Raw genomic sequence first — 19719 nt, forward strand, 5'->3', positions numbered from 1 at the left:
TAGACGGATATTCGACAATACGGGGAGCCATCCCAACACTACAGGCAAGCCACGAGGAGGCGGACACAAGGATCGTCCTCCATGCACTTGAAGCCATTGATGGTGGATTTCATAGCATAATCGTCAAGTGTCGTGACACAGACGTCCTCCTCGTCTCATTCACTTTACCAGGGACAAACTGTGCCAAGTGTGGATGATGAGCAGCAATTCCAAGGAGCAGGAATGCTTTCTTGTGCATGTCATCAACAAGAATTTCCCTCAAGTAGTAGTGGAGAATATGCTTGTCTTTTATGCCATAACTGGCTGTGATACTGTCTCGTCCTTTGCCTGGCATAGGAAGAAATCGTGTTAGAGTGTGTATTTGCAACATCCAGAGCTGTTGCAAGGTGTTGGTAGAGATGGTCCGTTGGGCAAAGTTGAAGAGTTCGTATGTATGTTGTACAAAGCACAGTGCTCTACTTCTGGTGTTGATAGGGTCAGACATGACTTGTTCCAGAAAGGAAAAAAGGTGATTGTAATGTCGCCACCAACGAGTGACACACTGGAGTTACATCTCTCACGTGCCAACCACCAGGCCAACGTGTGGCTGCAGGTAAACAAACCTGACGTCGTTATCCCAAGCCCTCAGGAGACAGGAGGTTGGCAGGTAATGGACAAACGGTTAGAAGTGGTGTGGTTATAGAAGCCATCTGTTCCAGGCAGCTGTTTGGAGTTCGTTACTTTTGGATGCAAAACCAAGTACCGCACATAAGCTTGCGTTTGTCATCGGATGGGGCAACCATGTATACCTACATGCGGTTGTGATGCAGGCGGATGCCTTAACATCACAGGCAGTGGACATGGTCTGGATAAATCTTAAGGATTTTAACAGCAACATTAATTGCGAAAGGTAATGGGACACAGGAAAATGATATTCAACCATCGTAGGGCCTTCTTGATGATGAAACTGATTTATTTTCAGGAAGAAGTGACGTTAAAGGAACGGATCTTTACTTTGTGTGTAATCCAATCCATAATGGAGTAACGAACATTTTAAATCCTAATTTCCTTCACAATTACCTATTACAGTATTTTGCAACTTAAAACCCTTATATTTCATTAACTCCTCATTGTTTCTTGCCAAACCTTACATTGTTTGGAATTACAAGACAAAAGAGGGAAAACACAAAATTTGACTTTATTTGGCCTTTTGACCTCCAAATTTTACCTTAATGGTCAAGTGCCATTTTGGCAATCGGGTGTTTCTAAAACCTTATACCACAGTGATACTTTCTAGCATGTTGTCAGCTCTGAACAAAAAATGCCATCAAAAATTTTATTGGGGATTTTGGCCTGCCGACTACTTACTGACGTGGGCGGGATTTCAGTATCATTTTAACTCACAGTTCCCGCCCACACCCGCCCACGTCCAGTAAGGCCACTTGTGCAAGTTATAGTGACGCAAAACTTCCACCCGCATCTCCCGCGCTTGCAAAAAAAAATTTAATACAAGAAGGTGGGGACCAAAGGCCAAAAATTGGCAATGGTGTTCTCTCCCAGAAAAAAAAAAAAAATCAAGAACCGTTCATTTTGAAATGCCTGGACACTGCGTTTAAAAGCCTGGAGGTCATAGACAGGGGGAAATACTGACGTGGATAATACTGAAGGTTCCAGAGTTGACCTGTTGCATACATGATGGACTGGGAGTATCGGTTAATTCTTGCATTAGAAGTGGTGTGAACGCCGCCTTGGCCCTAGGAAGAGCAGGCCGAGTCGTTTCTGACCGACGGGTCTCGAGGGACGGCGGGAGTGCAAACAAGCAATGGTAAAGGAGGGCGTGTTGGTGTGACAGGTCGGGGTGAAGCGATGGGAGGGAAGGAGAAGTTGGGATAGAGGTTAGTGCTTGAATTGTCTGTGATTACTCCGAAAAGAAGAGAAAAAATTACAACAGTATTTACAGGTAACTGTGACTCAGTACATCCTTATCATGTATATATCTATGTCTATCTATCTATCTATTACCAGACACCTTAATCCGGTGGCCACAAACAAATCGCCTCCATGGCGCCCTGTCTCCAGCCGTTTCACTGTCTTGCTCCCAGCTCACACACTCCTCACTCATATGCCTTTCTACTCTATCCCTCCATCAACAACTATAATGAAGATACGGGCCCGTATTATCGTACGTTAAGGAAGCTCCCTAACACCTTTTCCCCAGCGATTCATTTGGCTTATTACACCTTACTGTACTCTTGTACGTTATATAAATCCTTTCAACATTGCCTTCCTCTGCATGATTCACGTGCAAAGGGATATTAACGAGCCAGATCCAAAAATAAATCGCAAAGGAAGAGGTGTTAGAGAACTTCCTTACCCAACGAGAGTACAAGCCTGTGTCAGTTTTATCTGCAGGGAGTTGTACAATGAGGGTGAGGACAAGGAAAAAGGAAGCTGCCCATGGTATACTCCTTTTACTATATCTTGGCCTAAAATTGACCTCTTTCCATCTTGAATGCTCAGTTGTAATAAAGGGTTAGCACTAGAATGCAGTGCTAGTCACGAAGCAGAGCTATGGGAAGGACGAAGGGCTGTAGTATTGTCTTTTTCTGCTCTTGACTTATGAGAAACTGGCCGAGAAAGGACGAAAACTTGGGCTAAGTTAGCGTGAAAAGGGTATAGAAAATATATCAGTCCCTGACAGTTTTCTGGTCCTCACTCTAACGTGTGGCAGTCAAGCTTGGAAATTGGCTGGAAAGGCAGAAATAATGAATGGAACGAGAGAAATATATCCGAAAAGAGCATGTAGAGTTACGCAAAGGGACAGGCTAACAAATAGGGGTGCACGGGAACGTTGTGGTACTGACGTGGATAATACTGAAGGTGTTGGTATGGAGGAAATGGAGAGTGAAAGACTGACTATACTCTTGCCATCTGAACTTGACCTAGATTTTCGCCCTTTTGCGGCATATTCCACATAAGTCGTGGCGGAAATAGACATTGCTGCGGCTCTACATCCTTCCCATAGCTCTTTTCGTGACCAGCACCATATTCAAGAGTTAATTTATTGTTATTACTCAGAATTTAAAACGGAGAGACGACAATTTTAGGCCAAGTTAGAGTAAAACGAGAATAGGAGATTGTGATAGAGATGGAAGGAGATAGAAGAAGAAGAAGACCGAGAATGAGGTGCAGTGAGGTGGAGAGGCATGTGGATTAGAGAGGTGTGGAATGGAGAGGGGGCAGCCTGATGGGGAAGCGGCAGGGGACCAGGGCAGTGATTTGTGCTTAACCAACCCCTGTCCCTATGTGACTAGGGCTTCTGTAAAGAGATATACTATTTTACAATCCTGTCGACTGGTGAAATGGAAGAACTGAACTGACATAACGTGAGGTGTTAACTGTGAAAATGCAACAGTTTTGACGCAACTTTGCCTTTATTTAGCCAAGTAAAATCCTTCCACTTACTTTATTACTTTGCTTTAAGAGGGTAGAACTTGCAAGCAATATGCAGGATTTCCTTGCAACCATTAAATCGGTCAATGCACAGCTGCTGGGTTGATTTACTGGGTCGTAATAACAGGCTACCACACCTGCACTTCCTATCCCTCACGTTATCACACCACGCCACACCACACCACTCAACACCACCCTCAAAGCTTACTCATCACATCACACCTCCGCATCTCCCACTGCCACACCTGTGCTCTGTGAAGCAACATCTGCCTGATAAACGACTTGCTACATCTGATATTCCTGCTGCCACGTCACCTCTGTACCTTAGCTGTTTTGATATTTCTTATGAGACATTGACAACTGCGACACGCTCTACACCTCTCTCTGTTATAAATACGCTGCCACACTACACACTGCCAAACCTCTCACTGCCACACCTCACATAGCCACACATCTCACTATCACATCACACATTGTCACATCTGACATTGCCACACTTCACACAGCCACACCTCACACTGCCACACCACACACTGCCACACCTCACAATGCCACATCTTACACTGCCACACCACACACTGTTACACATCACACTGCCACACCTAACGCTGTCACACCACACACTACCATCTCACACTCCCACATTTTACACTCCCATATCTTACACTGCCACACCTCACACTTCCACACCTCACACTGCCACACTTCACACTACCATACCTCACACTGCTACATGGTACACCCTCAAGCCATATTCACTGTTCAAAGGAGCGAAGCGAGCAAGAACACTGTATTTCAGCCAAAATTTGGTGTGCAAAATTCTTGCCTCCAATGGTTTCTAATATTTCCCTGCTTGTTTTCTTCTCAGCAATTTTACCATTCGTGGCGTGTCATAATATTTTGAAACTATCATGAAAATTGCCTTCGTGTGGTACCAGTCTTTATAAATATTTTTCAAAAATTGCCAAAATTAGTTAAAAACAGCCGACAATAATTCCGCATAGCCAAGAACAGAGTACCATTTTTCCCGTCAGCTATAAGGCCAATCATGGCATGTTGTACCTTTTCCTAAACTACCCTGAAAACTGCTATCATGTGGTACTAGTAGGTTTTCATAGAAAAGAAAGAAGCCAAATGTACCCCCCAAACACACACACACACACACACACACACACACACACACACACACACACACACACACACACACACACACACACACACAACAATAACAACCTTTCTCGCTCGGAGACATTCCACACATGTGGTGTGGAGGTCTATTTCTTGATTACTTATTCCCTAGATACTTATTAGTGTGGTTTGTGTTCTGCCACACCCCATACTACACTCTATTTGATTGACGGGTGCAGCTGAGATGTATGCAGCAAGTAGGATGTGTTTAATACGCGGCTGCTGATTGGCCGCCGATGATGTCACTGAAGAAAATGCAGGCATGTATTATTGTGCAGCATGCGGCCGTAGGTGTACACCGTGGGTGGATATTATAGCGCAACACGCGGACGTAGGTGTATACCGCCCGTGGATGTAGCGCAACATGAGGTCGTGGATGTATTCCTATCTATCTATCTATTGCCAGACGCCTCAATCCCGTTTGGGGTGGCCACAAACAAATCGCCTCCACGTCGCACTGTCCCCCTCCATTTCACTGCCCTGCTCCCAACTCACACCCCCTCTCTCATATACATCTCCACTCCATCCCTTCATCTCATCCTTGGCCTCCCCCTCCCTCTTCCCACCTCCACCTCACTCACATACACTCTCGTCGTCAGTCTCTCACCCTCCATCCTCTCCAAATGGCCAAACCACCTCAGTGTGTTCCTCCTAACGCTTCCTATCACAACTACATCCACACCACAACTCTCCTTTATATCATCAATTGTCAGCCTGTCTCTCCATGTGACTCCACAGGCTCCTCTCAGATAACTCATTTCCACTGCTCTCACTCTTGACTTGTGTCTTTCCAACAACGTTCCAAGCTTCACTTCCATACGTTAGAGTTGGTATCACAATACTGTCATATAGTAAATTTTTCACTTCCATGCTCACTTCCCGGTTTCTTATCACTGCTTTCAAGGAACCAGCAACCCTTCATCCTTGTTGAACCCTTTCAAGCACATCACCCTCCAAACTTCCATCCTTACTCATCACTCTCCCTAAGTATTTAAACGTACTCAAATTTTCCATTTCTTCACCATCCAACCTCACTATACATTCACTGACTTCACCTCTCTCAAAGACCATCACTTTACTCTTCCCTACATTTACCTCTAGATTCCATTTCTTACACACTCTCCCAAAGTCATCCACCAAGCCTTGCAGCTCCCCTTCGTCTTCACGCAACAACACAGTATCATCTGCAAACAACAGTACAGGGAGATTCCAAACACTAGCCTCTCTCATTAGGGCCACCCCAACATCCACTGCCCTACCTTGTATCTCTTTTATTACCCCATCCATGTACAGATTGAACAACCATGGACACATGATACATCCCTGTTTCAACCCAACCTTCAAAGAGAAAAATTCACTCAGTTCACCATTCACACGCATTGCAGCCTTAGCACCATCATACATACTTTTCATAGCATTCAACAATTTCCCATCTACTCCATATATTCTTAATACTTTCCACAATCCTTGTCTATCCACCCTGTCATATGCTTTCTCGAAATCCATGAAGACCGCATACAACTTCTTTCCTTTTTCTAGAAACTTTTCCACTAAAGATCTATGAATGAATATCTGATTTACACAATCTCTTCCCTTCCTAAAGCCTCCCTGTTCTTCTCCAACTAATTCCTCTGTTATTTCCCTAACTTTGTCAATAAGTATCCTACCATACACATTTCCTATTACACTAAGAAGACAAATACCCCTATGATTACCACACACTTCTTTTTCCCCTCTTCCTTTGTACAAGGGAATAATTATACCTGACTTCCAATCCTCTGGGACTCTACCTTCCTCCCAGGCCAATTTGCACATCTTCCACATCCATTCTAATACTATCTCTCCCCCATGCCTCAGCATTTCACCACATACTCCATCAATTCCTGGGGCTTTCCCCAGTTTGACTTTCTTAATTGCTTCCACAACTTCTATCCTACTGATTGCTTCCTGTCTTCTCACCTTCCTCCTTCTCCCAGCCATTCCCCAGCCACTTATACTCGCATTACTTTCATTCTCTATGTTCAACAATTCCTTAAAGTGTTCTCTCCACATTTTCTTACAGTCCCTCCACTTTACACTCAAATTCCTTCCAAATTCCTCATCTACTCTCTTCTTACTCTCTCTCACTAATCTTTTCACCTCTCTCTTCCTTTCTACATATAACTCTCTCTTCTGCCTTTCAAGTTCTTCCACGCCCCTACTTCTCATCCATTCATTGTATGTTTTCTTCTTTTGCGCCACAGCCTGTCTCACCTCTTCATTCCACCATGTTGTTCCTTGCACCCCCTTCAGTCTTCTCTACACCCCACACACCACATCACATGCTGAACATATTTCTTCTGTGAATATCTTGCACACACCTTCCGCGTCCCCCATCTGCTCCAATTCATATTTACCCAATTGTTCCTCCACTTCTCTCTTATATTCTGTCTTTTTCTCGTCCTCTTGTAACCTTTCCACTCTTCTTGCACCTACTCCTTCCTCCCGTCCTTCCCTTCTTCTATTTCTGCATCATGGATATTGATTCTGGTCACCACCAAGTAGTGGTCAGAAAGTCCACCGCGGGTGAATAATTTATTTCAAACGTCACTCATCGTTTTATGAAACTTTCTAATCAACTTTAAGTTTCTTTGATAACAGTAATCTTTTAAAGGAAATTTTGAACTCCTCAGTTTCGGAAATTATTCCATATTTAATCTGGCAGCTTGTATTGAAGGCAGTTTAGAAATACAAATATGTATGTGTTAAAATACGAGAAGGGTAGATTTAAATCATCGGCGGCCAATCAGCAGCCGCGATTCAACCACACCCCACTCGCCCCATACATCTCAGCTGCACAGGTCAATCAAATAGACTATACCATTTCTCACACTCACATTGCCAGAACTATCACCACCATTCCTTACCATGCCAGACTCCACTGTGGTAGGTGGTTCCGACCAACATCTACTCACTTAATGTAGTGCTGCCTACTTCTCTCTAAGGTGAACCTACACTGAATGACAAGCCTAATGGTTACCTCTAACCCTGGAAGCCATAAACAAAGCTGAATGGCAGCCATATAGCCAAATAATGGATTGATGTGGAGCCTGCTATGGTCTTGCGGTTGACGGGTCTGCTCGGCCAGACAAACCGGGGTTACTCATTTGCAACTCCTACACCCAACAGTACCTCAAGTCACACTGCCACACCACACACTGCACACCTCACACTACCACACCTCACACTACCACACCTCACACTACCACACCTCACACTACCACACCTCACACTACCACACCTCACACTGCCACACCTCACACTACCACACCTCACACTACCACTCCTCACACTGCCACACCACACACTGCACACCTTACACTACCACACCTCACACTACCACACCTCACACTACCGCACCTCACACTACCACACCTCACACTGCCACACCTCACACTACCACACCTCACACTACCACACCTCACACTGCCACACCTCACACTGCCACACCTCACACTACCACACCTCACACTGCCACACCTCACACTGCCACACCTCACACTGCCACACCTCACACTGCCACACCCCACACTGCCACACCTCACACTGCCACACCCCACACTGCCACACCTCACACTACCACACCTCACACTGCCACACCTCACACTGCCACACCTCACACTTCCACACCTCACACTGCCACAGCTCACACTACCACAGCTCACACTACCACAAGTCACACTACCACACCTCACTTTACCACACCTCACACTACCACACTCCACACTGTCACCCCACACTGCCACACCTCACACTACCACACCTCACACTGCCACACCTTACACTGTCACACCCCACACTGCCACACCTCACACTGCCACACCTCACACTGCCACACCCCACACTGCCACACCTCACACTGCCACACCCCACACTGCCACACCTCACACTACCACACCTCACACTGCCACACCTCACACTTCCACACCTCACACTGCCACACCTCACACTTCCACACCTCACACTGACACGCCCCACACTGCCACACCTCACACTGCCACCTCACACTACCACACCTCACACTGCCACACTCCACACTGTCACCCCACACTGCCACACCTCACACTATCACACCTCACACTGCCACACCTCAGACTGCCACACCTCACCCTACCACAGTTCACACTACCACAAGTCACACTACCACACCTCACTTTACCACACCTCGCATTACCACATCTCACACTACCACATCTCACACTGCCACACCTCACACTGCCGCACCTCACACTGCCACACCTCACACAACCACCACACTGCTACTTTTCACACTAATGATACTTATCTGCCAATTTCCTCGAACACTTACACCGACACTTAAAACATCTCTTACTCAAACGCTTACCACGGCGTCTGTTTAAATATGTACTATCGTGGACATGAGTCCTGACGCAAGTGTGAAAAACAAGAGTCAGGTCTCTATTAGTGACACCGTAATTCCCTCCATCTCTCCCCTTCCCGCCCCCCTAGGACTCTCTCTCTCTCTCTCTCTCTCTCTCTCTCTCAAGGAGGAGTTACAGAATAAACTCTCCCGGAAGGGGTTATTGTTGCGGAACAGGAGAATTTCTGAATCGCAGAGGAGAGGCCCGGAGTCGCTCCTCAGCTAGGCCATGAACAGGGACTATTATATTCACCTCATAATCGCAGCGTGTTTACCGATGAACAGATTCGTTCCCACACCATTAAACTAAATACCAACCAATGAGCCTATTTAAGAAACTAACATCTTTATGAATCATTAAGTACAGTATATGTGTAACGGCTAAGGAACCTTGTAAATATTTAATATAAAGGGGACCACTTAATACAAGCAATATTAATGTTGTCCCATATTATTCAGAACTGTAATATCACATTATTGTTTGGGTATTTTATCTAAAACACCCTTGACCCAAACAGTCCATAAAACAACAACTTGAAAGATCGTAAATATTTTTAGAACAAGGCTGTCCTCCAAAGTGATTGGATTTGCACATTCGGACACTGGTATGGTGGAGCTATTAAGTGTTAAAAAGGCAGCTGAAAGGTTCCAGGTTCAATTATCACCTTGGATATTTTTGGTTTATCCTGTAACACATATTTATTTTTGTTTCTGAATATTATTATATCTATTTTGCATCAGTATACTCCTTTATCAGTTTGCTAATTATATTTCTCAACATCCTCTCAGGCTATGAATATGGAATGCAAATGCTGGAGTTTGTTACCGAATCCCCTGGTCTTTCTCTGAAGAGAGAGAACGACATTAACTCGGTTAAATCAAGCTTTCCTATTCACCTCCCCCCCCCCCACACCATCCCACCCCACTATAACTCCCATTGTTTCACCTTCGTCTTGTTCAGGGTCATCAGTGTCATCTGTAACGTTTAATCCATCACTTGATAATGCACAATTAGTCTTCTCAGCACGAAAGAAATCTTTTATTTTACATACTTCGTAATACTGTATGGAGTTAACAGTAAATACCAAATATACGGTAATGTTATTTGCTGTGTTTATTATAATTGATATTACGTTTAATGTTATTGTATTATTTATTTCTTTATGTCTTTATTATTATTATTATTATTATTATTATATTTATTATTATTATTATTATTATTATTTAGTTATTATTAATACCATCTTTATCATTTTCATTATCCTCCTCATCATCATCATCAGTAGTAGTAGTAGTAGTAGTAGTAGTTGTTGTTGTTGTTGTTGTTGTTGTTCCCTAGGCAGTCTGGCCGAACAGCCCCGAGTCCCTTAGGAAGGCAACGGCCGAGACCGAGCTTTCCCACAGAGCTCTCAAAGAGTATATGTTGTGTTGTTGGCGTAGGTGATTGTGTGCAATGCAGTCTTCCATAATGTGCTTAATAGTATGGGGTGCTGTGTTGCATCCTGGACAGGCATCAGCAACGGAGTCATCCAGCCTCTTCTGGTAGCTTATGAGGGCTGGATGGTGCCCACATCTCAGCCTGGCCAGGTAGACCCTGTCCTCATGAGGAAGATAGGAGTCAGAAGGGTGGATGTCAGGAGGCCGTGCATGCAGCTGTGTGTTGTCTTTAAGTGACTGAATGGAGCGGCGAGTGATCTGAGTGTGGATATGCTTCTGGAAGCTGGTCTGAGGTGGGCGAGGGGGGAGAGATGACAGTATTTGTGTATGGTATCGTGTGCTGGGTGTTGTTTTGATGTTCCTTGGTGCGGGTGGATGTGCTGCCATGTACTGTAGTGGATGTTGTGAGTTTGTGGAGGCTGAAGCAAGAAACTGGTTGCCTCTCATGTCTAGGTGATCCTTGACTTTGAGGACTTCGGTTTCTTGATGTAGGTGGTCTGTGGGTGTAGTAGCTGTGCAGCCTGTGGTTATTTTTAGGGCCTTGTTCTGTATGGTAAGTAGAGCGTTGTAGTGTGTTCTGGTGAGGTTAGAAGCCCAGGCAGGGCTTGCATAATTCATCACTGAACGTATGTATTGTTTGTATACTGTGGTGGTGGTTTCTTTGTTGTGTCCGAATGTTGTATGGGCAAGTGACTTCAAAGCATTAAGTCTTGGTGTTATTTCATTTTTAATGTCTATGATGTGTTGTTTAAATGACATTGATGTATTGTATGTTACACCAAGGATTTTGGGTGTGTGTGCCTGTGGTAGGGGGATGTTGTTTATGGTGAGGTGTGGGATGTGACTGTGTTCTGCTGTCCAGTTTGTGAGAAGAGTAACTGTAGATTTGGCTGGGGCTATTTTGAGCCTGTTTGTTGTGAACCATTCATGTGGTGTGTTGAGGTAAGGTTCAATGATGTTGTCATAAAGACTTTGTAGTTAATTGTAGAGAAGTATATTTTAGACTTGTGGTCGAGCGGCTTTTATATCTTGTAGTAGTTTCCCCACCAGATGTCATGTAGTGACGGGAGAGGTAAAGAATAGTATGGGACTATTTTTATTTGTCTTGGAAATATTAAACAGGTATAATAGTATAAGTCCTGGGTAGCTACCTCCCTGTCTCGCTATCTCTCTCTCTCTCTCTGTTCTCAAGCTAATCTCCGTCTCGACCTCTCTCTAGGGTCGCTTGTCTCCTTCTAAACTCTCTTTCCTAAAATCTCGTGTAGTAGGGTGTGTGTGTCACGTATCTTCCTCATGGCAACAGAACTTTCTCACGAGAGGACTGCTGACAGCTAACTGAATCATCTCCTTACTGGCCGCTGTCGTCAGCTTTCCCCCGTGTAAGCGTTTAGCGCTGCTCGCTTCTACGCAAACACAACACCTTCTCATCATTTGACTTCCTGCTTCTATCTGTCTCTCTATCTATCTATTTATCTATCTATCTATTATGTAGTCCTATATTTGCTCGGCCGCGCGAAAATGACGTACCATCGACATTTAATAGTTATAATATATTAATACATACTACATACACATTATAATGAACTTATAAGCTAATTAAGTGAAATACATAATATTGTAAAGTAACATAATTGTATGAATATTGTATACATATATTATGCATAGTAAATAGTGATTATTCAGTAATATTACATTTTAAATAAGTTGAATACATATTGGAATAAATGCATTAAAGTAAATTATTTAACTGTAATACAGTATGTACTTGGGTTATTATAGTGAAATGCATACATGCAAGAATAAAAATAGTTTAAAATTAAGATTATTGTAAGAGTTACTAATATTTCATTTAAAGATAATGGTACTGGTCTGCCATATATGGGTCATTCTTCTTTGTGTTATTATTATTATTATTATTATTATTATTTTTTTTTATATATATAATTAATACTATATACAAAATATATACACTTCATTCAGGGTGGTTAACTGTGATGTTAACTCTCCCCCACTAAACAATGACTCCAAATTAGCAATTCTTGCATGCATTCTGTGCATGGCCAACAGCAATACTGCAACCACAATGCAGATAATTATGAAGACAGAAGGTGCTTGGCTATACACATAATATGGGTTGAACATACTCAAACTCAAATCTTCCCAGGGCTTCATTGTTTCATTGATCAGCTGCATAGTTTCAAACTTAGGTGAAGTCAGCTTAATACTTGTGCTCATGTTTAAGTCCATATCAGGCAGTGGGTGGAAATGTTTGTGTGTATGATTGAGAATGGCGTAGTGATTGATGGTGGAAAAAGTAGACATGGATGGTGTAAATACCGCACAGTAGTCTGGTGCTATGTATAATCCTGAGGCTGATGTATGAGATGGTGGTATATCTGGACAGACTATGTAAACTGATGTGTTATGAGGGAAATAAAAAAACTGCGAGTGTCCAATGCGTTGATGGTGTACAAGTTTATCTGGAGCAAAAGTGAAGTTGCAATGATGATGAATATTGTTATTGCTGATGATAGCCATTTCACAAGGGACCGTATCAGTAGGCTGAAACGTGAAAATGTACGCAGGACAAAGATGAACAGCATGTAAGGATGTGCGGCACTTTCGCTCAATCGTTGACTCACTTGCGAAAGTGACAGTGTCTCGTCTCTTGGAGACCATGATGAGTTCGGTGTCTGTGTTGATGTTGATGATGACTAAAGTGTTGTTGTTTCTATAGGGGAAGGGGTGTATTTGGTATACTGTGAACAGGTCTTCCGTGATGAATGGTACATGAACTATCACTGATGTTGGTGTTAGTGTTGCTTCCAAGTACGGGTAATATTGCATAAATTCCCTACTGCGGAACAATGGCTTCAATTTATGTTTATGTATGCCTTGACTAACTATCTGACGTAGCTCATGAACTGGGAGTAAGTCATTTGTGATCTTGCCATCACCAGCATTCGAAATTCCTTGCATAAGTGCCCTGAAATGATCTCTAGTGTTCTCTAATTGTAGTAGAATCGTGTCAATATGTTCTGTGATGATGGAGAAGTGCTGGAAAAGGGTAACGTTACCCTCCAAGTTATTTATTTTATCTATACTCTCGAGAGCTACGTTTTCTGCTTGTTTCAGATTTTTCACAATTGTTTTCATTGCTGAGTTCTGTCCTGTGATGAATTTATCTTGGTATGTTAGTACCTGAGCTATCTTATTAAATTTTTTGTTTATTTCTTTAAGGTCATCCTCTGTAGCCAATCCAAAGATGTTCCCAAGAATTGCGCCGCCCAGATCGAACAAACCGCGCTTTTGGCGAGTACGTGTGATGTTGTTCCTGTCGCTCAGCACCTCTGTTCCAGAAGATGGGAGATCTTGGATCATGACGAGCATAGTTGACTTCGCCTGTTCTAGTTTCCATTTCGCTAACTTCACCATTTCATCCACTTCCTTGGTGATATGTGATTGTGAAACATAATTCCCTATCTTGAAGTCCAGAGTTCGCATCGGCGTCGCAAGTCTTTCTATATAAGTAGGTAAGTCATACAAGTAATCTAGACTTATTTCAGTACTCATGACATCCTTGACGATTGTAGTCGTGGCCGTTGGAGCTATGAGGCATCCTTGTCGTACTATATGCTTGGGGTCTAGGTGCGCATATACTCTTACTATGTATAGGAGAATCCATAGCATAAGTCCCTTCATCGTAACCTACCGAAAAAAAAATCTATTAATTTCCTATAAAGCTGTGGTTGATGATAGTGATGATGTGCGTTACGGTTGGCTGTTATTTCATTTATAGAAGGAGTTTAAATCGATATTTAATTCTCGTAAATGATGTACTGTAGATTTCATTGGAATAGTTGCACCTATGTTCGATTGTTTGGTATATGACCTTAATTTCTTTTTGTAATCATTGTTGTGTTCTTGCTTGGTTTCTTGAGGTACGTTCACCTGTTCGGTTGTATCCGAGGCTGAATAATTATGTGATAATTCCCTTGAAACTCGTTTTAAATGGTCAATATGAACTTGTTTTTCCTCGCCACTTGAAAGTGACTTAATTAAAACTTTGTTTGCCTTTATGTTAATTACTCTGTATGGGCCCTCAAATTTAGGGGATAATTTATTGTCTCTCGTATGAATGACTCCGTAAACAATGTCTCCTAAGCTGATAGGTGAATCTTTTGCCTTTTTGTTAAATGCCTCCGTCATTTCTTCCTTGGACATCGTTAATTGTTTTTGCACTCTTTTGTGTATGTCCTGGAATTCACGTAAACGGAGTTTAGAGTAATCATCGTAATTGTATATACGCATGCTGTCACCTTCTAGGAGCTCATATGGTAATTTTTTATCTGTGCCATATATAATGAAATGTGGTGTGTCACCAATGGATTTATTTATAGACCCATTAATGGAGGCCTCTACTCTGGGAATCCAATCATCCCAGCTCGCATAATTTTCACTGAGAATGTGTCGTAGCACATCTAATACCTTTTATTTTGTCTCTCTACCAACCCATTCGATGCTGGGTGATAGGCCAAAACGTTAACCTTTTAATGTTGTATTGTTTACATATTTCTTGTAAGATCTCAGAATTAAATTCTCCTCCATTATCACTTATTAATACCTTTGGGGTAGTAAAGCGACATATTACATTATCTGTTATTGCCTTTGCTACTGTCTCTGCTGTCTTATCTTTAATTGGAGCTAAAATGACATAACGGGAAAAATGATCCGTTGCTACGAATAAGTATAGGTTATTATTGTATGATAATGGCATCTTGAGTAAATCAACAGCGACAACGTCCCATGGTTGATGTGGTACTGGGTAATTACCCATCGGTGCAGGTGTGATTGGGTATCCTTTGTGTTTCGCACATGATTCGCATCTGTCTATATGATTGTGTATATCTCTTCGTAATGAAGGCCAGTAATATAATAGCTGGGCTTGGTTGAATGTCTTATCCTTTCCAGGGTGTCCTGCATGTGGGCTGTCGTGTATCATTCGTAATACTTGGGGTATCATGTCATTAGGTACTACCAACTGGTTAGTATTTCTTTGGCGTTTTGGTTGTTTAGAGTTAATTTTGTATAATGTATTATTGACCATTGTGAATTGTTCAAGTGGGACATGCAGTTTGGGTAATTGTATGTCATCTCCACTTTCTAACTTGTATATTACTTTTGACCATACTGGGTCAAGTCTTTGTGCCTTTGCGATATCCTCGTGGTTTGTGATATTTCCTTTGAGATCTAACGCCGCAACCTGAATTGTGTTCGGGTTCCTAGATAATGCGTCAGCTACTATATTCATTTTACCTTGTATATAATGTATTTGTACATTGTAGTTTTCAACTGTACATTTCCATCTTGCTCTCCTCCCAGAAAGGAGTTTTCTTTAAACATACCCACCAGTGGTTTATGGTCGGTGAATAAGTGGATTTCGTAACCATATACCAAATCTCGAAACTTTTGTAATGCAAAAATCACTGCAAGTGCCTCTAAGTCTGTAGTGCTATAATTTTTCTCCGCACCTCTTGTTTGTCTGCTGGCAAATGCAATTGGTTGATTCTTTCCTCTTTTATCTTCCTGCATCAGTACAGCCCCTAATCCTTTAACTGATGCGTCTGTACAAATAAGAAATGATTTCGTGTAATCTGGATATGCTAAACAAGGTGCATTCGTTAGTTTAATTTTTAGATTGTTAAATGCCCTTTTTTGTTCTTCTTCCCATTGGAATACAGCATCTTTTTTGAGTAGTTGGAATAGAGGGAAGGCTATATGAGAGAACTGTGGTACGAAGGACCTATAGTACCCAGCCAGACCTAAAAATTGTCTAACTTCGTCAGTCGTAGTGGGTTCAGGAAAATCTCTCACTGCCTGTATTTTGTCATCAGTGGTGTGAATACCATCAGAGCTTAATTTGTGGCCTAAGAAATTTATTTCCTTAAAGCAAAATTTGCATTTAGAAAGTTTAATTTTTAATCCAGCATCACTAAGCTTTTGTAAGAGTAAGTCTAATTTCCTGAGATGATCCTTAATATTCTTCGTTGCGATAATAATATCGTCAAGATAAACAAATATTCCTTGTCCTAAAATTCCGGACAATACGTAATTCATAAGACGCTGGAACGTACCAGGGGCTGTCCTCAGTCCCATTGGCATTCTTGTATATTGATAATGGCCTCTGTTTGTTGAAAAGGCAGTGTATTTACGTGACTCCTGAGATACCGGAATCTGATAGTATCCGTTTAGGAGATCGATGGTCGAGAATATATTATTCTCAGGACCAATATTCTGTAGAACATCACTTAGCAATGGCATGGGAAATCTGTCAGGGATTGTGTGATTATTTAGTTTACGGTAATCTACTACCGCACGCATTTCTCCATTTCTCTTGGGCACAAAGAAAAGGGGAGCGTTCCACGGAGAAACTGAAGGCTCAATAATTCCAAGCTTTAACATTTCATCGACATACTGATTTGCAAGTGTACGTTGGGAGTGTGGTATGCGATAAGCTGGTACGAAAATTGGTGGTGTTTCTGGGTGCACATTAATCATGTGATTAATCAAGTTAGTACACCCTAATTGTTCTCCGGGCAAGGCTACGGTGTCCCTGTGTGTTTCCAGCAGGGTTAACAAATCATTTTCTTCGTCAAATTCACCTGAGTGAATTAAATTCTCTTTATTCTTTCTCTATCCGTAGATTTGATCTCACTTGTTACTCCACCAATATTTATTTCCTTCACAGGGGCGAAACATTTTTCAATATTAACTATGCAAGTTCCCTTCTTCAACTGAACTTCCCCATTCATGTGATTAATAATGAATATCTGAGTTAGCCCTTCGTCGTTCGTATGACATAATGCGTTTTCTACTGACAATCCCTTTACTTTACATAATTCTTCTAAGACAAGAACAGTACTATTCCGTAATTTGCTCTTTATGGTAACCTTCATGTATGAATTAGGTGGTATAACCAAATCATTAGTGAGATGGGCTGGAAAAATTGATAAATCAGTACTGTTAGCTGGGTCACTAATTCTGGAGGATGGGGTTGCTGGTGTAAGTGGATCTATACACTCATCTGTTTGTGTATGTTTGTTAAAGCCTTTAATATTACCAATTCTTTTTGGCTGTCTTCTACCAATCGGTGAGGGCTCTGAAAGTATTTCCTCTATAAATTCATTATCAAAGTCTATTCCATTCATTTGTGGGAGTATAGTTATGTTCTCAGTTCTCATGGATCTTAAGCCCAGTAACATATGAGCTTTAATTGCTAAGTTTTCAACGATATAGAACAATGCAGAGAATGGTCTTGTAGTTTCTGTGAAACTGAGATTTAATCTTATCATACCTTTTACTGTAATCTCTTGACCATCTACTGTGTTTAATTCTAAATCAGCTTCATCCAGAAAAGTTACTTTCTTTTTATTTTTAAGAATTCTATTTAGTTCTTCATGTGTTATTAAGTTCACTGGAGAGCCTGTATCTAAAAATAAGGAAACGTTTTGATCCTCACATACAGCTGGTATCAAGATACACTCATTTCCCAACATGCCTCCTATGTGAAGTTTAACCTTGTTCTTTTTTATGTTTGTTCGTTTTTTGTCATGACTTGGTCTTCCCCCGATGTGAACATAGACACAATTTTTTCTACTGTTTTGCAATCACTAGTCCAGTGCCCTTGGTATCTATGATGCCTACAGTAAGGACCAAACCCTTGTGTCTTTTGATTATCCTCTTTTGCCTTGATAAAGCATTCATACCTTGTGTGTCCTGGTTTTGCACAGTAATGACACAGAATGGACCTATCCCTTGACTGTGACCTACGAGGTGATTTCCCATAAAAAGTGTTGTTTATAGCGCGAGACCTGCTCGGGCTGCGCGAAAACTTATGAAACTGCCTGTAGGAAGGCGTGTGGGAACGAGGTCTAGGCGTCTTTGCTTGTTTGGGCTGCCTCATTTCAGGTCGCGATCGATTTTGTTCTCTGTTTGGGGTCGGTGTTGATGTTTTCACAGCTGATACTGTCTCAGGTACCCTGATTCTACCAGAATGTGCATGTGTGTCGACCACACCTGCTTTACTGCACTGCATCTCTACCTCGTTCATTAAGTCTAGTAAGCACATTCCAGGGATGTACGCGATTGTTTTGGCGATCTTAAGGGTTCTATCAGGTAATTTACACAAGGCAGCTACATAACCAATGATGTCCACGACGAGGTCTGGGGACATCTTTCCATCATCTGTTATCCACTTAGAATTCTCCAGAGTAGCTAATAGGGTTCTCTTGATTGTGGAGACATCAGCAGTTATTTCACTGAGCACATGGTTTGTAGTGTGCTCCCTTACAAGATCTACAATTTTATGTAATTCTGGAATTATACCTGGCAAGAAGTTCATACCTCCAGAAAATTTCTTCAGAAATTCAGTTTTAAATTCATCATATGTCCTAGCACGATGTAGCTTATCGGAGCGCAATAAATTGCTTGCTGGACATCTTTCCTGGCTTATGCAAGATGAAAAAATAGCAATTTTCTCTTGTTCATCTAGTATGTGGCGCTTGATGAACATTTGTTCGCACTGACTGATTAATGAAATGACATCAATGCGATCCTTGTCTGTGCCAGAGAATTTTGGGGCAGTCTTATCCTCGTGATACACAAAAACGTGAGGTGTGGTTTTTAGATCAGCAGTATTTGTTTCTTGATTCATATTTAATGATTGCCCTGTTAATTCAACTTGTACGAGTTTATCGTTATGTGAGGGAATGGTAGAATATGTATGACCGGACCGGTGAACCCTGTTAAGTATATTGGCATACGTATTTAAGGCAGCTGCGAAGTCGATACTCTCAACATCTGAAGGGGTTTCCCACTCATCATCCGAAACTCCGTATTTGTTTCCTTATCTATAACGTGTGGTGTGGGTTGTACAATGGGTGGGCTGTCTCTTAATTGTGAGTCTGATGTTGTGGCAATTTGTGTGTCATCTGGTATTAACGTGGGTGGTTGCGAAAATATTCCTGTCATTAAGATATGATGTTATGAAATACGCCTCTTGTTTATTTATGTCCTAGCAAACTAGATGATTAAATAAGTTGAATATAGCTAATTTTAGCACTGAGAAGAAATGAGCAAGTATAATTTTACCCACTTGATACAGATCGTAGAGGTGTGTCGATACAAAAGTCGATCTCGGAAGAAAATACAGGTTTGATTGAAGATCTCTTGATAATTCTAGT

The sequence above is a fragment of the Coenobita brevimanus genome, chromosome 19 (assembly GCF_032717465.1).
Source record: "Coenobita brevimanus isolate Jiangsu-jjx chromosome 19, ASM3271746v2, whole genome shotgun sequence".
In the NCBI taxonomy this organism is placed as follows: Eukaryota; Metazoa; Arthropoda; class Malacostraca; order Decapoda; family Coenobitidae; genus Coenobita; species Coenobita brevimanus.